This window comes from Glycine soja, chromosome 13 (genome assembly GCF_004193775.1).
Source record: "Glycine soja cultivar W05 chromosome 13, ASM419377v2, whole genome shotgun sequence".
Taxonomy (NCBI): domain Eukaryota; kingdom Viridiplantae; phylum Streptophyta; class Magnoliopsida; order Fabales; family Fabaceae; genus Glycine; species Glycine soja.
Genome location: NC_041014.1, coordinates 13,553,824 through 13,562,864, shown reverse-complemented (window position 1 = coordinate 13,562,864; position 9,041 = coordinate 13,553,824). Strand labels below are relative to the sequence as shown.

The window sequence follows — 9,041 nt, the reverse complement described above, 5'->3', positions numbered from 1 at the left end:
CTTGTATTTAGGGCTCCATAATGTAGGTAGGGTACCCTAGAAATATAGGATTTTTCAGCCCTTGTATTTTAGGGCACCTAGACTAGTTTTTGTATTAGGGGTAGTTTTGTAATTTCACATGCACTAAGTGGATATTTGATGTGTGTGATTGGAAATAAATTTAATTGAATTGGTAGAAGCCCAATCCAATTAAATTTTAGAGGGGGAGGTGAGCATTTGCTTACTACACCCCATTGCCACATCATATAGTCACACTTTTGTGCATGTCCTTCATGCTTTTCATGCCTCATGACACCTAAGCACACTTAGTGGAGAATCTTGGAATTGATCTTGGATTAGTGGGCTGAACCATAACTAAAATTCACTAATCATAATTAGTGAAAATTTGGCTCCACAAATTCAATTTCAAATTCAAGTGAAATTTGAATTTCCCTCCAATTTTGTGTGACACTTAGGCTATAAATAGAGGTCATGTGTGTGCATTTTTTTCAACTTGGATCATTTGAATATTAACTTCAGATTTCAGAGCTCTTTTTTAGAACAAAATTTCGTGCTCTTCTCTCCCTCTCCCTTCATTCATCTCCTTCTTCCTCCAAGCTCTTATCCATGGCCTCCTATGGTGGTGAGCTTCTTCTAGACTCATCTTCTCCTTGAAGTGGTGTCTCCTCTCTCTCTTCCTTCTTCATTCCGCTGCCATTTATCTTCCAAGAAGCAAAGGAATCCATTGATGAAGAAGATCCTAGGCCTACAAGCTCCAATGGAGCTTGCATCACAAACTCAAACTGATTTTAAGCTACCCCTTGTTTCCTTGTTATTCATAACATGTTAAATATACAAATACACTCGCACATAGAAGAAAGAAGCAGCAATAGCTAGAAGACTGAGCATGTAGAATATTTCCATTACTTTTATAATTGACTTTATTTTGATTTTTTTCACAAGTTATCCTAATTTATATGAATTTGTGTACGATATTATATTGATGTCATCTTATATTCACTTCCATTTACTTATATATCTCTTGTGGGAATCAATTAGGTTGTTTATGGCAGCTAGGTGAATAGAAATACACACTCATAGTTTTGTATTAAATTATTTCTCTAAACAGGGCTGTGGTTCCCACCATTCAGGGTTATGAAGATGCCGGAGACTCTACAGTGAAAGCAAGATTGAGGACCAGCTTACACGGAAACCTTGTTTTCTATCTGTGTCTCAGTTCTGTAGCACTCTTTGGATTGATATTACTAATTTCTTTGCACAAAAACTATTGGTCTGCTTCTTTCTTTTAGATTTCTATTATTACTCATTTATTTACTTGAACCATAGAATGTGACCCCTTCTTTTTGTTATCTGCGAATTGATTTTACAATTGCTTTTATTGCTGACTTCAAAAATTTCAGTACACTGCCAAACTTTTAAATCATTTCAAGCTAAACCACTCTATCTAACTTTATGCTAAATAATTTGCAGGAGTGGTAATATTACGGGTTTTGCCATGGCTTGCTCTAATACATTTGGACTGGTTACCGGTGCATTTCTACTTGGATTTGGTTTGAGTGAAATTCCAAATGGCATTTGGTTGAATTCAGATTGGAACACTGAGCAAAAAGTTCTTTCACATAAAGTTGCAAAAATGGCTGTCAAATTAGATGATGCTCATCATGATTTTTCAAATGCTATTGTTGTAAGCTATTCATATCATTAGTCTACGCTGATCTTCTAACAATTGAATTTGCATTTTGTGTAAAGTCTTCTGAGTTTGTATTTAGTGTCTCTTGCCCTGGAAGTGGGATGGTTGTCATATAAATTCAAGTATGTGGATTAAGTATTTTGCCCTGCATTATTAATCATAATTCTTGTTATGAATCAAAATTCAATTTTGGGTAGGACTATAATAAAACAGTAGAAAAATTTCGCCATCATCTAGATAAATATCATTCACTTTTCTTATATTCTACTGGGTATTCCATATATGTACTGAGATTTTATTGTAAAATTTGGTGTGCATATATAATATATTAGTGGATCAAATTAAATCTGCATTGCAATGATAAAAATAAATGCTTTCTTTTTTATCCTTTATTCTTTGCAGATATGATTTTTCATGGTGTGCCATTGTCAGATCACACAGGCAACATCAAAGCAAATGTCCAAGCGGGATTCTTTGAGACCCTACATGAATATAATTGACAAAATGTTGCTTCAGATAGTAAAGTCTTGTAAGTGTATATACATGCAGGTATTTTGATTCTAAAAGTTCTATTGATACATGTTCATGTAACTGGATTTTCCAGTTGAAAGAAGACCCCTCCTTCAAACCACAGGGTGGAACACTAGGAGAAAGTGGCATGGATTATGATACAGATGATAAATCTATGGCAGCACTAAGACGTCGTCTTACGAAAGCTCGTGAACAATACTATCGATATAGAAGATACACACTAATTTGCTTGGTATAGAAGTTGGGTTCTGAAATTCTAATTATGTAGATTCATCAAAATCAAGGATTCATTTGGTGATTAGCTTCTGCCTGGTGGGCTGTATGCAAGACTCTTGTAGGAGTAATTGTGTTCCTTCAATAAAATCCTTTGCCGCATTGAAATAGCTTAAAACTGCACGGCATTTTGATAATTAAATGCAATATGGTTGGGAAAATATTGGTAAATGAGTTAGCCTTTTGTATATGTATGTGCCTATAGTGTGTGTGTGTGTGTGAACATTGGGAAACCCACAAATTTTATGCAGCAAATTGATTCTTTCCTTTCTTTTTCTGCCCTTATGCTATAGACATTACACCCTTCAGTTTATGTGATAGATTCCCTTGATACTCTTCAAGAAAAGAATGTGATGTCTTCATTTTCGACATGCTATTTGTCACAACATACCATAATACTTCACTTAATTACTCTTGTTTAGTTGTTTTCAATATGTACGTATTCTCTTCAAGTCCTAAATAAATTAATCTTTTGCAGTGAATATACAAAATTCGTCCTAGAAGCCCTTGAGCTGGAGGATACCATAAAGGATTATGAGCGACGTCATGCTACAGGATGCTTTGTCTTAACCTTCACTTTTTCTCATTGTTGAGTCTATTATTTCATCTTTTGACAGTGAACAAACTATGTCAATAGTAAGCAACTATGTAGCTTATATGATTCCAATAGTTTATTCTTCAGTTCAGTTAAAAAACCATGGTTCTTCTAGGCTTCTAGCCAACAAACTTGAAAGTGACATAGGGAGAGAATGTTTGTGCTATTTATTTTGGGATATATTCTTGGCTTAAGATACTGATTAGACTCTACCTTTCAGCCACACTCAGGTTTTATATTCATCAAGTAATATGCAGTAGCTCTATATTTAAAGGTATTTTTTTCCATTCTTGCAGGAAATATTTTTCATGCTTGAGGCCTGAACGCATAGGCAAAGTAGGTGCACTTTTGGATACAATTGTTACTTAATACTTATTAAATTTATGAGCTCTTTCTCCTATTTTGCTGGTAAATTTATGCAATGTTTTCTCAATGGAATAAAAAGTAGAATGTCACCCTATAACTTAAAGCTGACTTAACAATGACCTTGTGCATTATGGTATTATAACTAATCTCTTTACATGTAGCAAGTTAGAAATTAAATCACAGTCCCCAAAGATAACAACTATCTAGATTAGTATGCTTCATAAGTAATCTGTGTGATAAAATTATAAATCATCACCATAAATATTCATCACTAGAAATTCATTTTCTTTTATTCCTATAAAAGTAATAGCGATTGGCTCTTCAATTTTTTTCTCTTATTATGAACTATATAGTATATAGAATAATTATATCTTACTGAAATGTTCATTTATAATTTTAACAGAGTTTCTATGGCGATGTATATTATGGAAACAGCTTGAAAAATCATTGGCTGTTATACTCGGCTGCATGTCATTTGCAATTCTATTAGCAGAGGCTACCATACAAGAGGTGCTTGTGCAGGTAATATTTGTAGCCTTGTTCCTATATAGTTTTTTTATAAAAATAAATTCATTTTCCTCTTTCTTATTTTTTTTTTCTGTTAAGGCTATATTTTTTCCTTAAATTTAATACATGACAATTAACACCATCAACAAACTTCATATAAGTGATGTTATTAGGTAACAAAAAAATTGATGAGGAAAAGAGTGGAATGGATTAATTAACTTCAACTGTTTTTGTCCCAAGATAAAAGTTATATGTAGGTCCATTCTGATGCCAATAAAACCTAAAGTAGGTTTGGGATTTGCTGCTTCCCCTGGATTTTTGTGAGTTCAAATTATTGATATTGATTGCAGGAGGGAACTATTCTTATTTGTATAAGCATGTTTATTAGTAGTTTGCTTGCAAAGATAAACAGGGCAACTTTTCTAGTGAGAAAGAACAAACATTCCTAAAAATTCACAGTTTAGCCATCTTATGTTGACTCATATATGAAATTAATATTTTTCTTTGTTCATATTCTTGACAAATCCCTGTTGAATTTTTTTCTAGTTGGCTGCTTTCATCCCATTGATTTATATGTGTATATGCACATATTATTCCTTGTTTAAAATGGGAATGATGATGTTTTACTCACTGACACCCAAGACAAACAAGCTCAGTAAGCTTGCTTATGATATGCTCGTAAGTCACTTTCTTTAAATATATTTTTGGTCATTTGTATGAAGTAAATAATTTTCTAAATAATTTTCCTTAGCATCTCACATTTTTTTGTGTAGGATGATTGCAAGATATGCAATATGCAGCACCCATTTCATACAACTTTCTCAACCTCATTAATCTTGGTGGGGGTAGAAAAACCATTTTTGAAAAAGTATTTTACTATTCACTAATGGTGCTTAATTTGTTGTTCTAAAATTATGATGTTGTCATCAATAACTGGTGTTGTTACGTGATTGGTGCACTTTCAGTTTAGATGCCATTATCCTTGAGATGTTAAGGGCTGATATTAAGGATACAAAAGTAGAAAAAATTTATTGGGTAAAAAAGAAAATACTGTAAATGACTTTTGCATTTTAAATAAATGTTTTCTGTTAAAATAAAAACTCCAAACTTTTGTATTCTTAACATCAGGCTAATACTAACAAAGCCATCATTCTTATGTAAAAGGTTTCTTTAAAATGAGTTTGTCTCTAAATTGAGCAAGTGTTCTCCAACCCTTAAAATTTACCAAGATCATAATACCCTAATCGTGGTTGGATACGCTTGCTAAATGCTAACTTAAAAAAAGCCTTATTCTTCTTATAAAACCTTCTTTTATTTACTTTTAATAAAAATCTTGTTTTTTGAGTATAGGTATTAATTGTCTAACATTTATTCAGTTGTAATAACTCAATTTTTTGTGCAGAAAATGGGAAAGATCAATGACGCTGTTCCTTTTTTTGGAAAAGGATTCAACAAAATTTACCCCCTCATCATGGTTATATACACTTCACTAATAGCAAGCAATATTTTCAACCGGGTCATCAAGTATTGTGGGAATTGGAAAATATTCAAGTTCAGTGATGAAGCAGAAGATATGGATGGATTTGACCTGTCCGGAGTAATAATCTTGCGGAGAGGTGAGTTCAAACCTTTTTAGTTATTTTTTGTCACTATGACATCAGAGTATCCGCCAGCTTTACTAATAATTAATCTTTGCTAGAGAATGTCATCTTTAATAGGATCTCTCCTTTCAATTATGATTTTTTCATCCACAATACTCAAACTGAAACCTTTTTATTTATGAGATTTGATGTTCCATTCTTTGGCATTAAACAATTTAGATTTTATGTAGTTGTAACAGGTTTAAACACCTCTTTTAGATAGAAAAAGAAGAAAGTTTTAGAAAAGTAAAATGAGAAAAATCACAAAAATGATCAAATGAAGGTTAGAAAACAAAACCTTAAGATTAATTAGAAAAGGCCTTCCATCATTCAGTGGAATATATCTTAGAAAAAAAGAATCGGTGATTAAAGAAAACCATATGAACAATTTTGTTCAAAATAAAGTAATTGATTACTTCTTTCATGCAAATTCTGGCAGTCTTCTTTGGTTATAATCACTTAATGATATTAAAAGACAGACTAAATGATATCAAATGTAGAGTAGAACACACCTCTGTAAAACTAGGCTTCCTCCTTTAACATACAACTTTGGATAACCATATAGTGATCACCTGTTATTTAAGAACCTTAACATCATAATATTTTGGGGAGTACCTTCGTTGCATCCGAACTTAATACCTTAATTACTCTTTCTCCTCAGAATGTTCTCTTCTCCAACAAGGGCACAAAGTTGGCGAACTTGTTTTTCCTTTGGCAAGGAGTTTCAGCGTGAGTACGGATGTTGAGTCCACCAGCAAGGCCATGGTATGCATCTAAAACCACAAGGCATTGATCATTTTTCTTCTTAAAATCTTAGGAAGTGTACCAGTTTCAAAACTCTCAAATACTTAAGCTTATATGTCTGACTCAATTTTTCACTTTTTAATGGGTATACTTTGTTTTTAATCCCTGTACTTTTGATAAAAATGGGTATTTGTTCTTGTACTTTAGCTTTAATCAATTTGGTCCCTGAATTTTAGAAAAACAATGGTTTTCGTCCCTCATCAGTGATCAAATTGATAGAACTTGAAGTTGGGGGACTAAAACCAAATTTCACCAAAAATACAAGGATTAAAAACATATTTTATCCTTTTTTATGTATATTGGTTACTAATTTTTTTGTACAACTGAAGATGACTTGCACCACTGAACCAAGAAAGCTAATAGAAAACTGAGCAAAGATTTGTAGAAGCAACCTCACACTATCTCAAGGCTAGTCTTGTGTTACTAACTACAACTCCCCCCTATTTCTTCTTCAGGCTCTGGATGAGAGTGCCACTACCAACAAAGTGGAAGAGAAAAATGAAGGCATTCAGAATGACATGAGCAGAAAAATTGGCAGCAAATAGTATGCAGCCTTATGGACAAACTTCAATGAAGAGGTGTCTGGTAAAGATTTGACCCAGGAAAGAGTTTCTTCCTCCTTGACAAGTGATGTTAATGATTCTCCGAACACAAGTGCAGCTCCATCATCTGTATTAGCCTCAAAATGGGAATCAATGATGCATGGATTTAAAATTTTGAGATCTAACATTGACTCCAAGGGATTCCTCCCACTTTCTAATGCTCAGGGGTCAACTCTAAACTCAAAATCTTCATCTGAATCCCTTGATGATATATTTGAGAGATTGAAACGTCCTCCATCAGAAATATAGAGATTCTGGTGACTGATATATGATCAGGGAGTGGACTTCAGGGAATTGGAATTTGCAAGAAAAACTGTATATCTATAGAGAAAATTGATAAGAAAATTTTCTCCACTGAAAGAAGTGTGCCCTGAAGATAGATTTATGCTGAACTAAATGAACAAATCTCATATTTTGATGATCAACAAGAAACACTTGGTATTTGTTAGCTCTACAAAGTGCAAAACAAAAACGCGTAGAATGTGGAGACATAGTTTGATGAAATGCTTTAGGAATACAACTAGCATGTAAGAGTAACTCTATTTAAGCAGCCATTCTGCTTGTAAAACTAAGACAATTTCTTCTTTTCTTGCTTGGTAAAATAAAATTAAGGGAAAGGAAGGTTGTCTTGTTCATTAGTCAAAGCTGACCAATATATGCATATGAAAATGAAAGAGTAAACCATCAACACGTTCTCTAAATTTGGCAAACGTTGAGACATTAGTATTTAGTATCGCCTAAAGAAAGAATGTAACAAAAACAGATGTCTAAAGGAAGAAAGAAATAGAGAAAGAAGTATAAATGTAGCAAGTGATATGATATGACAAAAAAAAAAAAAAAGATAAAAAGAAATAATAGATGTAAATTGGAATTTTGTACGGTTGGGGTGTCCAAAAAATATTATTCTATAAAGAAATGAAAAAAATAGTCCCTATGTAAATACGTCTTAACTATTTTTTTTAATTAAGTCTTTGAATTTTTTTTTAATTAGGTCCCAATAGAAAACTAATTAAAAAACCAAATATAAATTAAGAGATCCAATTAGAAAAATAAATCAAAACCTAATTAAAAAAAAATCAAATAGTTAAAGGGTATATAGATGAATTTTACCTAACTTTAAGCTTTCCTCCTAGTTTCTAATGTGAATTTAATTATAATTATAAATGTTATTTATGAATGTAAAACATTTGAATATTCAAACTGGTTCTCGAAAAATATTTTATTTTACTGGACATGAGTTTATTTTTAATGACTAAATTTTATTAAATTAATTTTTTCACAACAATTTAGTTTTTTATAGATATGTTTTAAAGAAATATTTTTTCGTGAGAAATAATTATAAACAAAAAAACAACTTAAAAGTAAATGATTATTAATTAAAAAATACATATTTATATTCTTTTATTCATAGATATATGGAATGAGAATCATTTATTTTCCTAAGAATTATAAATCTAAACCATTTATTATATAGGATAGAAATCAAACTACATTAATATAACTTATTATAAATTACTATATATTTTGAATTCTCACTCAAAACATATTAAACTACAACAATTTTACACTAATTGATTCACAAATTTAATGATATATTATATTAATTTTGATATACCTCAACTAAATATCAAATAATTTTATATTAATATAAATTTTTTTAGAAATAATTTAAAAGAAAAAACTTTTAATTCAATAGTAAAATTTGAAATAAAAATATTTAACTAAAATTTATTAAACAGTAAAACAGTTTTTTTTTATATCTTTAATCCAATAATAAAATTTAGAATAAAGATATTTAATTAAAATTTATTTAACAGTTAAGTAAGTCACACCAGTATAAATGGATTAAAAATATAATTGTTATTTAAAAGAAAAAACTTTTAATTCAATAGTAAAATTTGAAATAAAAATATTTAACTAAAATTTATTAAACAGTAAAACAGTTTTTTTTATATCTTTAATCCAATAATAAAATTTAGAATAAAGATATTTAATTAAAATTTATTTAACAGTTAAGTAAGTCTCACCAGTAT

The 9,041-nt window shown here is 30.9% G+C and overlaps 1 pseudogene; it reads left to right on the top strand.

Annotated features, from left to right (window-relative positions):
- The first annotated feature begins 675 nt into the window (after positions 1-675).
- Positions 676-7,616, top strand: LOC114382300 (annotated as a pseudogene).
- The last annotated feature ends 1,425 nt before the right edge of the window (positions 7,617-9,041 follow it).